We start from the raw sequence: 16291 nt of genomic DNA, 5'->3' as shown, positions 1-16291 counted from the left end.
ATACACCGAAGGTTCCTTTCTTTATATCAAACATTTTAGAAATATCACAAAAACAATTCTTTGCATATGGTTGAGGTATTTTGGGGGATATTTTAAGGACACCATTTTGCTGTCATCTGCATATGTAGCTTAGTTGTCATGGAGAGTGTACAGTCAATAAAACTGGAATGTCAGACGTTGGATATTAATATTCCCCAATATAATTGTGACATGTGGAGGAATATCATGTCTAAGAAACTTCACCTACTGATAAAGGCCACAAGCTGAAAAACAATCCCAATTAGTTACCACATGCTTGTAATTATTTTTGTGAAGGTCAATAATAAACCTTCAAGCTCAGTGTTTGATATAATCTTATTAAGAGCAATTACGTCCAATGACCCAGATGGGAACATTCACGTTGAGTGTTCCCGCTTCTTCTAACCTTGACAAAAGAAAAAGCTATTCAGAAAGCATCTCTCCTATTTAAACTCTTACCTGGGCCACGCTTTGTATCAGACTTTTAATTATTATTTCAAGTGCTGCCATAAAAATCCAATTTAACACCATGTGCAGGCCCTTGATTATTGCTCTTTCACAGAGATGAAGCATGAAGATGACAAGCATCCATCTCAAGGAGCACCAACTCCCCCTACATCATTGTCTTTCTCACCGCTGCCTTCCCTAAAGTTATTTTTAAAAACGGGCAATATTCCCTTCTAATGCATGCAACGTGCACACGTATTTTTAGCTCGAGATGGGGCAAGGGATCCCTGCATTAAACTTGAGTCCAAACCAAACAACATAAGCGGTTTCCCCCGTCTCTCCGATCTACAGACCTCCTCAGGCCGAGCGGCTCAGTAAACCACAGCTCCTCCTACCTGCTAAAATACAAAGCTGCTGTGAGGGCCTACAATATTTCACAGTGGCGCAGCTCTCTTGCTGCTCAGTGAGCAGCAAAAAAGCGCTTTGAAGTACCCAGCCCCAAATAACCAGATGTGATGCAGAGGAGGAAGACAACTGAAGCAAAGCCCAAGAGGAACAGAAACAAAGAGGCAACAGGTGCAATATGTTCATGCAAACAGAGGGCTGGTTTTAAGTGAAAGTCAGTGAATATTTGCAGTGTGCTCTTTCGCTCACCCCTAAAACCTGGCATGAAAAAAACCCTGCCGTGTACAGTGCATCCGGAAAGTATTCACAGCGCTTCACTTTTTCCACATTTTGTTATGTTACAGCCTTATTCCAAAATGGATTAATTTCATTATCACATTCTACACACAACAACCCATAATGACAAAGTGAAAATCTGTTAAAAATAAAGCACGAAAACATAACATGTACATAAGTATTCACAGCCTTTGCCATGACACTCAAAATTTAGCTCAGGTGCATCCTGTTTCCACTGATCATCCTTGAGATGTTACTACAACTTGATTGAGTACACCTGACGCTAAATTCAGTTGATTGGACATGATTGAGAAAGGCACACACCTGTCTATATAAAGTATCACAGTTGACAGTGCATATCAGAGCAAACCAAGCCATGAAGTCCATGGAATTATCTGTAGGCCTCAGAGACAGAATTGTATCGAGGCACAGCTCTCGCGATGAGTACAGAAAGATTTCTGCAGCATTGAAGGTCCCAATGAGCACAGTGGCCTCCATCATCCGGGAATGGAAGATGTTTGGAACCACCAGGACTCTTCCTAGAGTTGGCCGCCCAACCAGACTAAGCGATCGGGGGAGAAGGGCCTTAGTCAGGGAGGTGACCAGGAACTCAATAGTCACTCTGACAGAGCTCCAGCGTTGTTCTATGAAGAGAGGAGAACCTTCCAGAAGGACAACTGTCTCGGCAGCACTCCACAAATCAGGCCTGTTTGGTAGAGTGGCCAGACGAAAGCCACTCAGTAAAAAACACATGACAGCCCGCCTGGAGTTTGCAAAAAAGCACCTGAAGGACTCTCAGACCATGAGAAACAATTCTCTGGTCTGAAACAAAGCTTGAACTCTTTGGCCTGAATGCCAAGCGTCATGTGTGGAGGAAACCAGGCACTGCTCATCACCATCATCCTTTTGACAGATGTTAATTGCAAATGTCTTCTCATAAGACTTCTGAAAGCACACGGCGTGGGGAATTCTGAAAAGACAAAAATAATGGGGAAAGAAAAAAAACTGAACCGCGAGACTCATGAAACCGGTGTGTTGAACTGCAAACAACTTCAAGTATGTTTTTATAGAATGAGCAGATCTTCCATTATCTCTTCCAAACATAATTTAAGTGCCAACACTTAACATCCAAACTGATGTCTATGATTAGGACACTTTTGCAGTGTTAATTATCAAATGTAAAGTGAGCATATTTTCTACAAAGCTTCGCTTCGCTTTGTTTTTTTCAAGCAGCCGGTAAAATACATCATTGACAGGTGATGTGAGACGTATTGACTGAGACATTAACATGGGCCCATCATATAGCGCATTGGTGCAATGTTGATTGTGAGAGAAATCAAAACGTTTGTTGTGCAATTGTTTTAATAGTCTTGCAGGAATAGGTTTGCATTTCAGAAAATGGATCTGCTTTTCTGTTAGTTGGTTGACCGTGCAGAGCCCTGTTCTGCTAGTTTGTCTAGCTCAGCATAAAGACCGGAAAAAGGGGAAACAGCAATGTATCTAAACCCCCCCCCCCCCCACCACGGCTATTTTAAAGATCACTCAATGACAGGTTTTTTCTTAATTGGTGTCCTTTAGAATTTTTTTTCCAGTTTTCAACATTTGGGTAAGCGAACAGTCTTTTGACTGAAACCTCCAGTTAAAAGGGCAAATATATGAGTGGTAGAAGTATTTTCATCCAACTCTTGGCAGGAAAGCAATTTAGTGTGGTTTCCGAAATGTCAAACTGATGCTTCAATTTAGATAGTTACGGTTTTTAGAAGCAGCAAGAACTATGTACCGCCCAATAGTTTTCCATCTGTGAGCCAAGACACATTGATTTCACTGGAAATTGCTAAGAAAATCACTTTCTGAACTGGACCTCTGCAGGATTTAGACTTTAGCTCTTCATTGTGCACTCACTCAAACCTCGGGCTCTTGGGGGTCTCCAAGACTAAACCTTTCAACACCACAGTCCCAACTCCCCGCACGCAGCGCCCACTACATGCTGGACTAAGGGAAACAAATTATTGTTCATGGATTTTACTATTAATATTTAGTCAGAATATTTCTTTGTGCCCCAATTCCAATTAGATGGGGTCACGTTGGCTAAAAACAGTTTGAAGGGTCCATGGCCTCTTCCGAACACCATTCATCTCTCGTGTACGAGTCCAGTTTGCGTCCTCTCCACTGCATTACACATGCACGCACACGTCCTCGGCATAACACTGCAACACGCGACCCCGTGGGAGTGTGGACACTGGTGCAGGAAGTAATCCAGAAGAAAGACTTCTAAAAAGAGCCTGCGTTCATGTAAAACATTAGTTTGGCATTGTTCGGTTTCTTCTTTGTAGAATTGCTGGGCTTTGGAAACCGTGACTCTCCTACATCATCTAAATATAGTACAGCATGCTTTACTAATGAGACACGCGTGTCTTTCAGTGTAATGATGTTCTACAGTGCTCCTGTCAATCACGTTAGAGAGGTAACAGCTTTTGAGCCACTCTGGCAGTGCAGCTCATACACCCCCTTGCTAACATGGAGATAATGACAGTGAAGCACAAAGCCTATTTTGTACGAGTTAGTGTTCCTCCATATGTGAATGGAAGGAGAGAGATTGGATAGTGGGGGTCACAGGGGCCCCCCGAATACCCACTTAAGTTTTGTGAAAATGAAAATTGTTCAAGGGACTCAATAGAACCCACGACAGGCATCCGTCATCCATTCGTTTTTTTTCCCCAGCTCTGCCAGTGACCTCAGATTTCTGTCGCCGCTCAGCCAAATAGAATTCCAAACTTTGTAGACAGTCGCTTTATGGCCACTGACATTGAGAAAACCTGCTCAGTGATCCCTGTGACCCACAGCCTTAAATCTCAGAGAGAAGGGGGAAGAAAAAAAAAAGATGAGGAGCGGTTTATGATGTCCCACTTCAGTGAGCACCGGAGAAGAGAAATAAGTATCAATTTTACGAGGAGCTCTAAATCAGGATGGGTTTGCGGAGACGACTTTATCGCTCAATCTGGTCGCCTGCTCTGGAGGTGTTAGCGAGGTTAGACAAGCGAGCCGGTGAGCGCGCCCGCCTCGCAGTAACAATAATCACATAGCCAGGCCTGCGGCTCACGACCTGTAAATTGATTAAGAGCAGGACGGTGGCAGAAAATATTCTCTCCGGAGGATCTCAGAGGCGAATTTTCAGGCCTTCATTAGATGGACTGTCCGTCCGCGCGTGCTGAAACCAGAGTGGAGATGATGAGAGGGTGTGAGGGGGGTAATAGGAAAACTCCAAACTCATTGGCGGTGTTTATATGAGCTGTCTTCCACGAAGAGAAGGGCCATGGCCTGCTTTGTCCCGAGATGAATAAAACAAAGAGAAAAAAAAAAATCATCTTCTGTCGGTTTCATTACAGAGAATAATTTCTCCTAAATCAGAGCAGATAAATTATTTACAGAAAAAACAGGGAGCGTGTGTGTGGACCAGCATTTTGTGAATGTGTTACAAGGCCTGCGCGCGCGTGCGTGTGTGCCTTCGCGTCAGCCCTCATGGGTTGTGTGCGATCACACCCATGTTTGTGCATTTGTCTTAGAGTGTGACTGACAAACAGCTTGCGAGTCAACAGAAGTATCAAGAAACAGATTATTTTTGTATCGAGGGGGCGGTCTTGCCGGGGGGGGCACGTTTAACGCTGAATCAGACGCTCCATTCGAACATCAAAGCAGAATCATGAAACTTCAAGTTCTTCTGACCCGTTGACACAAACAAGTGACTCCATCCAACATTAATCAGCCCCTCCAGGAAACTCCAGGACTGCAACGGAGGAGATTTTTAGTAATGCCAGATAAACCGTTTTCATGCAAATATTGCGAGGTCTTTTTTAATTTTATAATTAAGTCATCAATTCAATACAACATTCAAGTCATTAATTACGGTCAGCCATTTTTGGCCAATGGTTACAAGGCAAGATTTATTCAGGTCAATATCTAACGCACTCATTCACACAGAAACAGTCCAATTGCCTTGTAATTTTCATCTTAAATTATATAATTATTAAATGCTAAAAAGGTGATTCATACTCAAAGCACCCATACGTCCGCGTTGGTCCCCGTGATCTAAATGTCATCCTCTGTCCATGTCCGGTAAGGTCAGCACACGCAAGGCGGATATCCGTAGAAGGTCCAAACTAGCAACTGTGCAGAGAGCACAAGCTTTCATCCTAATACTGAAATACTGCTGTATTTTTATTATTAAACAAACTGTCAAACTAAATATCTAGAACTAGAGCACAAGGTGAACTCTCCTTTGAATAAGTCTTTGCGAATACTCCCCCAAAAATTGTTTTGACACTGAAATAGCAGGGAAGGACAGGGGATGTCACGTAAGGGAAATTATTTGACAAAACATTTAAAAATCAGCTGTCGACGGACTTTTCATGGATGCAGGCAATGTCCGTTGGGGGGCTCGTCACCTCGATCCAGACTTACCTGTGTCCAAACCGCAAGACGGGGGTTGCCTCGGTGACTCAATTAGGAACGCTACTTCTGCAAAACGCGTCCCTCATTCAGTGTGTCTTTTTTTTCTGTCAGTTTGAGGTGTAATGTGTACTCAAGCTCCTTTTGTCCTTTTCCACTGCTCGGTGCACACGCAGTAGCCGGTCCACCAGCCTCCCCTCGTTAACCTGATTAGCTGCACCTGCAGGACACTACCCGTCGCCTCCGTCCAGGTCATTACATTCGCGCGCCGTTATCTTTCTCTTTTGCGAGAAAAGATTTTCAGATCAAATGCCGGCTGTCGTTATCATTATTATGCAAGCGTCTACTCCATCACACCTCCCTTCGAAGCTGTGAGCTGAAGCTAAGTGAAGCCACGGATGTTTAAACCATCTCCAGAGGCTTACCTAACCCTCAGGCAGAAAAACGGAAAATCCCCTTTTTAATATTTTACCTACAGACATGTTTTCTTTGATTCCATGTCCCTGCACACCAAAAGACAGTTTTTCGTTCGAGAGAAAAAAGGAAACAACACGGATGGCTCTGTTAGTACAGCGTGTGTGTGTGTGGATATCCCTGGGGATGTAGTGGTGCGCTGTTACAATTGATTCCCAGTGACACCAAACCACAGGAGCAAAAGGAACAAGGAGGGTGGCTGAAAAGTACCGTTGGGAAGAGTTTTAACTTTAAATTCAAGCAAATATATGGACCTATAAAAGTGAAACTTCAAATAATTGGCATTTGGCATTACAAAACAATACATCAAACTTTACGGTAGATCTAAAAATACCGCAAGCAGCATAATCCAATTGTTCTATACTTATAGTGCGGGAGTTTTACAATATCACACTTTACAAGGCAGTTTGAACAAATTTGCATTTGACATTTAATGCTGTCAAAAAAACCTTCCCTGATGTCTTCATTAGGTTGGGAAATGGCTGCAATGAAACTATAGAGAATAACTCACTTGTTGGTGAACTTACAACTTGGACTTACAGGCCACTTACTGTATAAATCAGTGACACAAGTGAGATCCTTTACATGCAAAGAGTTTAAAAAGAACATAAAACATATTAAAGCTTTAAACTTGTGAAACCTGCATTGTTCATATCAATGTTTCAGCGCAACGTTGGAGGTTCCACAGCCCTAATAGTTATCACAAAATCCACAGCGTACCTGTAAAGCTCAACAGTTTCTAGTTTCAAATTTACCATATTCATACAGAATAATTGGCACACTGCATCAAAGAACCCAAAACCAAATACCATCCTATAGACTTTGCTTTTGCCATCATCAGACCCCCCCAAAGAGAGTCAGTGGAAATGTTAAAGATTCAACCTAATAACGCTTCTTTATTATATCTTTACACACTGAATCAGACTAATGGGCAGGAATGTGGCATGTGTCAATACTTCATTTAATTGATACAGAGCACTTTTGAATCACACACTTCCAGCAGTGTATCTCAAGGGATTGTTGAATGAGAGCGTGCAGTTTTGATCCACGGTTGTAAAAAAAGAAAGAAAAAAGAATGCATTTTAAAAAGAGTCCTGCCTTCACCATTTAGTGCGCATCCATTTCTTTAATGCTTGATTTAATTTGGTTAACTTCACTTGTTGACTGCCCCTTCTTGCTCACTTTTATTGACATCTATTTTGCTTTGTTCTTCCTTGAACTGTAGGTGTTTTTTTTTTTCTTCTTTCAATTGACCGTCCCAAAACTTTGTTTTCACACACGTATGCACACAAGCTTGAACAGCCATCAACACAACTGGCCATGAACGTGGCCTCATTTCCACCCTTAACACCAAATGGACCCGTGGAAGTGGAGAAAGTGTTCCAGGGTAGCCAGCCATCTCCTAGCATTCAAACACTGTATTAACCTTTCAGCATATGTCAGTGTATAATAGGTGGTACTGTGTACCGCGCACTGGCATTTGTCTTGGATAAGGTGCAGGGGTCCTCCGCCTAAATGCCATCAGTAATGAAGCTGCTCTCCGTCTTTGCCTGTGCATTCTCAGGTTAATCTGCCTAGAGTTTACAGTGTGTGTGTTGTGTCTGTTAGAAGACCACAGAAAAACTGTGAATTGTGTGTCTGGGCTGCTTGGAATATGATGAATATATGACCACAAGTCAGTGATGTCATATACAAGTGGCTTCTGAAAAGTGGCTGATTTTGGTATTTGTGTTGCTATTATACAGCAATTGAAATGTAATATTAGAGACATCATGGTCCCAAACATTTAATTTACTTAATTTACTTACTTTTCTGACCAAATACCTAAAAGAATGTTGCATTCCCAATGGGTTCAGCAGTACTTTGTCCACATTACTAATAAGTAAATACCAGCATGCTAAATAAATACCAGCATGCTAAAACGTTCAACCAATTTGATGAACATGTTAAACATTGTACCTCTTATTGTCAGCGTCATCGCATTCTGACCTCACCACTTAGCCAAAGGAACATTTTAGGAGAGGTCAAGAGTCATTTATTTTGTCCATTTGAGGCGCTCCCGTGCAGCCGCTACGGATGGTTGTGGTAGTAGACAACTGAGATGAACATGCACTGCATGCAGAACACCCCGGGAGGTTCGACGGATTCATGGAAAAAGGTTTTTGATTACGTGGTAATTCTGAAAAGATAACCAAAGGGGTATTTAAATAGCGTAATATGAGCCAATACTTTTAAAATGAACATGGATTTGACTTTTGGGGAAGAGAAAAACGTGTGTCTAGTTCTTCCAGATTTAAACCTATTGTCATATACGGTATATCGATATATCTAGTTCCACACGATTGGGACCAGCACCCTAAGGACCCACTAAATAACAGTAAAGGCTAGACTAGATCTAGTGAAGGTCTTTTCATTATCAAGCCCTCTCTCCTCTCACTGTCCCGCTCCCTGGTTGCTAAACTCTATCGACCAGCTAGAGGACCCTGCGGGCCTGACCACGCACTGCATACACACTAAATAGGTCAATGCAGTTTCATACGAGGAGGATTTGCCCCAGAAATACTCCATGAAAGAAAAACATTGTCCACTATTGCACTGTGGTGACAGAGGATTTCAGAGAATCCAAAAGGTGTGATGACTCAGGTTCAAAATGTGTCCAAAATAGGAAACAGGCTACTGTGCAATGACAATAAGCATCCTCATGTCGAGGATTTTCCTGTAAATAAATGTTTCTCTACATAAGACTACATAATGTGAGTGTATGTGTATAAAATGTACAAATGCCCTGCAGGTCATATTTTATTTAATTATTTGTATTCCAAGGAAAGGACTTTGTATTTGTTAAATTCTTGCTCCGCCCACTCGCTCAGGAGAGCATCGGGATCAGGTGTGGGCTGAGAAGCACCTGGAGATGATCTCATCAGCTCTCCAGGAAATAGGATATATTTCCCACGTTTGAGCCAGATTTGGTGCCCTTTTCTAAGGATCTCACGTTTAAATCAAATACACGGCATCTCAGGCGAACCAAACTCACTCCTTTTGACACGATATCTTAACAAGATGAACAAGGGTCCAGAAATCCTTCATTTCTGCCATGATCACGAGCAGCAACAGGAGTTAGGACGACAAGAAACCCCATTTCACTGCGTGACATAAAAAAACTCCTCCACTTCCTCAAATATATGAGAGAAAAGCAAGAAATAATGAGACGCATCAAAAGGAGCGCGAGAACATCCTCTTTCAGTCTCTTACTATACAATTAAAGACTGCAGAATCGCGTTGTGTTGCTGCACACTCAAGAGTATCCGTGTGGAAAATGTGTTAGTTGCAAGAGTTCACAGGCAGGGCAGCCGAAAGTGTCAGTTCAGGAAGGAGAGGACACCCTAGAGGCCACAGTCTGCCTCTGTGGCCCCGGCTCTGATGTCTACATAAACTCAACTCTTTTCCTCCCGGCATCTCTCAAGTCAGTGAGAGTTGCACAGTCAATACTCATCTGCATGTGTTGTTGATAGACTATTCCAATCGGAAGCAGGGTCGTTGCGGAGGCGGCGGGCGTCGTGTGGATTAAACAAACGAGACGATAACATTCTTGACAAGTTTTTCCGTAGCAGCAGCATCTCGTCCTCCAGCGGAGCCCTGCTTCCCCGCTCGGCTGGTCTCCGCTGTGAGCACACGCGTCAGGCTGCTGGGCGCCCAGGGGATTTTATTAGGCCCTCTGGAGGGAAAAGAGGAACGGAAAAAAAACAACACTGACAGGTTTTCTAAAGGGATTCTGGCACTCCAAGACACTACTGCTTTGGTACCATAAGGACGCCCAAAATCCACACCAGAAAAGAGTTCAGTGTATGTTTTGGTTTTTTTTTTTCACTTTTGAATGAACCCAACTAGCTGTTTTTCTCCTTGCTTCCATTTTACAAAATGTTGACTATTACCGGAGCATTTAATTGATAGCCTTGTAGAGAATAAGCCTACAGGAGAAAGCAGATACTTGCATGTATTCCTCTGTACACAAATACAATCTGCTCAAATCTCCTCATACATCTCTGGCCACCTGTCGACTTATCCCACCAAACAACAACCTTGCCCCGTGGTTCATGATGGTGGGGTGAGAACGACCTTGAAAAGAAAGCATTCAGCCAGGCCGCAGCGTAATCTTGAGAGGGAAGAAGATGAAAAACAGCCTCTGTTTCAGTCTCTCAGCAGCTTCTATCAAGGTGAGGAAAGCAACAACAAAAAAAGTCCCTCGGCAGAACTGATGGAGCAGAACTCTGGCCAGCAGCACAACACCGATGCCGTGCAGGGCAACTCACAGCTGTGGATCGACAGCATTTAGCACTGTCCTGCTGCAAGAGAAGATGTGCACAGACAGACCCATATTAGGGATGAAAAAACTTTTAAAAAAAGGGGGTTGACTTTTTCCCCCTCAAACTGCCAGGCTTTCTATTATTACTATCCTTTGGCAATGAAGGGAAAGCCAGCTGGCTAGAGACCTCCACAATAAACAAACACAACATTGTCTGGCTTGAACAAACAACTTGCAGTTTCCCCTAGAGCCATCCTTTCCTCCCAAGCGCTGATGAATATTCTCAGTCTCTAGCGCGCCGTCATATTCTGCTGGCTGTGGCGTGTTTTTTTTTTTGGGCTGCATTGCCATATGTTGCTGGAACAGGGTTTTCTGTAAAGTGTAATGTGGCTATTGCTCAGTGGCGTGTGTGAGAAGTGCTCTTTGGCGTTGTGGATATAGATAAATGCTACGTCTGTACTGTATGCTTTCCAAATCTACACAATGGCCGAAGGGACGACAAAGTGACCTGCTCACGTTGCTCTATTTGAGCTATTTACCCATTTAATCCCAGCGTGAGCGCTGCGCTCCATTTCAACCGGCAGTAATGAGCATCAGGCTGGAACCTGCTGTGCACGTGTGTGTGTGTGTGTAAATGTGCCCTGCAGTGAGGTCTAGTCCAAACCACGTTGAGTCACCCAGCACATCACCGTGGTATGTGTTTTATAGTAAGAGGCTTTCTTTAAAGCACTCCTCCTGTGCCTCTTTAGAGTCCATTAAAAGCGTATACAAACATGCAAAACTACACACAGTCAGCAGTACACGCGCACAACATTATTGGGCCTTTATTATTTCAGTGGTTATCCGTAAATGTGAAAGAACGTTGCTTCCCCTGCTGGAAGCTAGCAGTAAATACAATTCAATCCGGAGAGACTTGTTGAAATTTGAACAATGCTTTATTATAACAGGTATAATATGATATTGCAAGTTGTTTGGGGCTTGGACTCCATCCTGCCGCAGGATAGACCCGGGGCCGGGATCTCGAGCCGAGACGAGGCATATCCCCCCAAACCCCGTTTATTTGATGGAATAAAATAAATACTTACAGCCACTGCGGGTCCTGATCCGGAGCTGGTGTCACAAGGGGACATATAGTAAGTCACGTAGAGCCGAGAAACCAGGCAAAGGTTAACAGGACAATGGGAGAGGAAGGGCTAGTTGAACCACAGACGGGGGCCAGGGAAGCCGCAGCACATAGCGAGGGTCTAGCTGGACCACAGTAAGGCATGGTGGGCTTCAGAAGATCCCGAGGTAAAAGAGAGGGTCTGCCAGACCAAAGGACAGGATAGGTTGGGGGTCGAGGTTGACCGCAGACAAGGACAGGTTGTGGTCGCGTAAGTCCGCAGACCAGATAGGGGTGGTCACGGCGGACCGCAGAACAGGACAGTTGGGGTCAGAGAGGGACCGCAGAATAGACTTAGTTGCGGAGGGCCCCTTACAGAACAACCTGACCGGGTTCGCTCAGACCGGGAAACAGATGGTCACTTGGATGTCCCTGACTGGTTGGATTTAGCCATGCTGAACGGACCACCGTCGCTTGACGGCTCGGCTCAGGCCGGCACTTGCACTAACTAGAGTGACCGGTCGCGGGACCGCGAAAGGGAAAGGTAGTCAGCTTGACTGGCCCCGTGAGACCGCGAAGCAGAAAGGTAGTCAGCTTGACTGGTCCCGTAAGACCGCGAAACAGAGTGTTGTCAGCTTGACTGGTCCATCCGGACATCTTTTGGGTAATGGATGTGGTCCCGTTAGACCAGGAAACAGACACGTTAAGCCAGGTAACGTCAAACCTAGGAAACACAGGTCACGTTCACCTAGAAGATTAGATTTAAGGGAGACTGTAAGGAACAATCGGGGTCCCCTGCCAGGGGACCCTGAAGTGACCTTCCAACAATGCCAGAAGGGAAACACCAGCACCAGTTATATGCATGCTTACCAGCTCTTATGGCTTCACAGATCTTGCTTGAGAGTGCTTTGCTTTGCTTGCTTGCTTGCTATGGTCAGGGCGGAAGTGGAACGTCACAGCAGACGGCGACCACCACCCTATCATCTGCCGGCTTGCCATGGGAATGCCTTGGTTAGCTGCTGCAGCTCTAGCAGTTATTCTAGGTTAAGAATAATGGGGAGGTGGATCCTAAGATGTTGTGGTATAGATTCAAAACCAGCACGACGGCAATCAGTGCGAGCCACCCGCCAGCGAGGGCCTCCATATTGAGTTTGTAGGACCGCCTCTATTAGAGCTGCCTTCCACAGTGACGTGAAGCTAGGGTGAGTGTTCAGAGAACTCAGGATGGTAACATCGAACTCGATAGCTGGCGCTCAACCTGCGGAGATAGGGCAGTTAACATGCAGAACAGCAGGGCGAGCAGCAAAGCAGATAGCGGCTGCCGTAGCCAAGTATATCACTACTCTGTTTATGACCCCAGTTTTAAGAAACGACTCGTGCCTCCCCCTATCCATGAGGCGTGACTGGAGTCCGCTAACAGGTAGCGTTAGGCTAGAAAACGCGGTGTTAGCTTGACTGGTCCGTTTAGCCCGCAACTCTCCATGAAGTCAGCTGGACTGGTCACGTAAGACCACAAACCTAACTTGATCCCAGGTTGGCAGGTCAACTGACGGACCTCCTTCAGAACTGCAAACGGGTCAGGTGAGACCAGATTATTCATTTATTATTACAGAGTCTATCACTGCCATGCAAGGACGTTTAGGGCCACGAGCGAAGATCCCCTTGAATAAACGGTGCGGACTACTTAGGGCTGAACAAACCTGCATGAATGATATCTGGTACCACGGGCCACCGGGCAAACGAACTGCCGATATACAAGAAGCTATGTAAATGATGACATCAATAAATGCATGACTTATCGAACTTTTAAGGTTTTCCTGAATCGAACTCATCATCCTTGAAGTTGGTGAATGTGGGGGTTGCAGCAGCCCAACTTCCCATTGGTGGCAAGGATGAATAGGGAATACCTAGGTTTGTAGTTTCAGCTGCCCCTAAATAATTCCCTGAGTACGGTAGGGGCTAACTTCCTTAAGTGGTACAGCCAGTAAGGCAAAGCCTTTTACCCGTGGTTGACGCATACAAGTTACCACGCATACAAACAACCCCCCCACTGCATGAAAAGTGGGATTTTCGGCAGTATGCGGCACTGTAAATTGTCGTGGAATTTCAGGTTTGCGGCAATTTGCGGGCAACGCCGAAAACTGCCGTAAATTGTCAGAAATTGACGTGGGCCTCCCTTGGCAGTTGTCCCCCCATGACTCCCCTCCTCCTAATTCTAGGGGAGGCTTTGACATGTAAATGAAAATGCTGTGAGCTATACAAATGCAAATCAGGGTCGCAGAGGGAGTTTTAGCCCAGGTGACATTTTTTTAAAAGGTAAGAAAATCTCTGGTACAAATAGATCAGGCTCAGTAGCCTAATTATAGACTCTTACATTTTAGCTTGAATTGATTAATTTAATTCAAATATGCTAGATTACTGTGTACGCCATTAGCGATGGCAAATGTTATGTAAAAAAGATACACAAAAAAAAAAAGAGCTCAACTACAGTGCATAGTGGCAGGACTTCAGTGACCTTTTCTTTGGTCCTACTTAAATGCACAGAGGATGTATTAACCACACATCTTCTAGCAATGCGCTCAACTGGCAGAAATGATGCTGGGTATGACGTGTCTGTTCCTAGCCCCAAACTTCTATTGGCTTTCCATAAAAATGTCTGTCCGGGTGGGGATGAAGCTTGTGCAACAACATGTTTAAATGCCGTACCCTTTGACACAACATTAACTATAAACTGCTTTATAATGGCTGGTCGTAGTTCTGCTAGAGGGTCAAGGACGGGTTCCTCAAAACTGTTAGTGTTTCCACACCACTTAGAATAAACATATGCTGACCTTTCTGCTCTGCATCTATCGATTGAGTAAGTTACATTCATATATGTTACCCGTTTACATGTCACGGCAAAACATTCAACCTCAGTGACACAAGGGTACATCTGATGATACATTGTCAACATTGCACGTATGTCAGACTCAAGAGTGTCTGGTGGAATGGAGAAAGAGGCACCACTGTACAGATTTCCAGGGAAAGTCGTTCTGCTGACACAAACACTTTACATAAAGCATATCAGCTGTTTCAAAGTCCCCACCATTTGTCTTCCTAAAATACTGGTCCTTCCGTATAACAATAACCTCGTATGTGATTGGAGGACCCTTCGACTCCTCGTCCAATCACGTGTGAGGTCATAGGCATGACTGATACAGCAGTACTTGCAAGACGAGCATACAAACAGACACGTGTGTGTTACTATATTCAGAAGAACTGTATCTCCAGTTCCTTTGTTTGGTTTTTGCTGCTTCGTGAATAATGGCTGGACGACGTCTCGCGTTCAACTCCCCTTCAACTCCTCTCCGCGGTCACCAACTTTCGGCCAGTCCGCAGACAGACGAGAAGAAGCTGCTGAAAGCTCTCAGTGGATCGTCTCGTCAACGCCAACAACAAACTGCCGATATCAACGAGCGGTTCGCTCCACTGGAGCGTTCGGGACTCTCCAGGTTTCTATCCATGGAGGAGAGGAACCGACTCAAAGAAGATGAGACGGGCGCACAATCCCATGATAGCGGTAAGAATATGCTCGATGACTGCAAGCTAAGCTAAAAGTAGCGTAGCCTCAAGCTAAGCTAAGAGTAGCCTTACAAGTGAGCAGAAACAGCTTTATTAAAGTGTATTTTCTTTGCCGTGTCGTTTACAGGAAGCGGTGCGCCGGCGCTACGAACCGGAGCAAGGGTCAGATTTAAAGAATATGCTTTCATTCTGCGCTATAAGGAAATATATACGTATAGATACCGATCATAACTGTACATTTTGTTTTCACAGACTAATCTCGCCTCATAATGAGGCGGTGACCTCGTATTTGCTCTGGGAAAAGTCCAGATTTAGACGACGTCATTGTGTGTAAGTGACACTGTTTCTCCTTCCTTGTTAAATGTTACTGTGACTTGCGTTTGATTTTTTTTGTATTCATACCACACTCATTTAATTGTTTTCCAGCCGCCTGTGAGACGGGACGCAGGAGCTTCAGGTTCAGCCGGAACGCTCACTGCGGGCGGAAGCTGCGAAGGATTCAGCGCGGAGTCGAGCGAGAAGAAAGAGGGTTAGAGTTTATTTGCTGGCATTTTTTCAGGTGCATTGATAGATGTGTTGTGTCCGTACGCATCGCATCGCACAGTACTGATTCATTGTTGTTTTTAGAGCTGCTGGAATCGAGACAAAGTTTGCTGGCTGATGACGAGGTGGAACTCCGCCACCGTAGAGCTCACGTCGGACGGAGAGGACGGCGTTGTTGGCGGGGTCTCGGGGTGGATTGTACGGTCGCCACACACACACGAGGCGCCTGCACAACAGACCTGCCTCGGAAAACACGGCGCCAGTGACGGTCTACAACCCCGAGGAGGCAAACGGACAGTTTACTGAGCTGTAGTTTTTAAACCGCCGTTACCCAAGTGTGGGCAGATCCTCACTTTGTATGTAGTTGTTGTTTGTGTGTTGTTAATAAAGCTCTTTCTTTGCATAAACATGTGGCAAATGTTCATTTTCTCTATCAATTCATTGATGTCCTGGTTGGTATCCTAATAGTGTAGTAGCCTACATAGGCTAACAATGAAATGAATATACAGCATAATATGAATATATAAATATATATAAATGGAATGAGGCGGGTGACCAATAGCGACAGATCTGCCAATCAATCCCGAGTGATTGAAAGTTGTGGTTTCATCCAATCATGAACAAGGAAACTCAAGCCTGGTCTGCCCACGTGTGGTTTTGCTGCCAATCACGAGTGATTTTATTAGTAAGTTGTGGTTTCATCCAATAAGGAGTAA

General features: G+C 44.6%; 1 long non-coding RNA gene across 1 annotated transcript; it reads left to right on the top strand.

The window, feature by feature from the left end:
* Positions 1-15213: 15213 nt before the first annotated feature.
* LOC144406274 (uncharacterized) lies at positions 15214-15982 on the top strand. The gene is made up of 3 exons (XR_013467505.1): positions 15214-15362; positions 15459-15561; positions 15662-15982. It is a non-coding gene; the product is annotated as an uncharacterized LOC144406274 (long non-coding RNA).
* Positions 15983-16291: the final 309 nt, after the last annotated feature.

Source organism: Gasterosteus aculeatus, chromosome 4 (genome assembly GCF_964276395.1).
Source record: "Gasterosteus aculeatus chromosome 4, fGasAcu3.hap1.1, whole genome shotgun sequence".
NCBI classification, from domain to species: domain Eukaryota; kingdom Metazoa; phylum Chordata; class Actinopteri; order Perciformes; family Gasterosteidae; genus Gasterosteus; species Gasterosteus aculeatus.
Note: the sequence above shows the minus strand (reverse complement) of the source record. Positions and strands in the feature narration are given on the sequence as shown.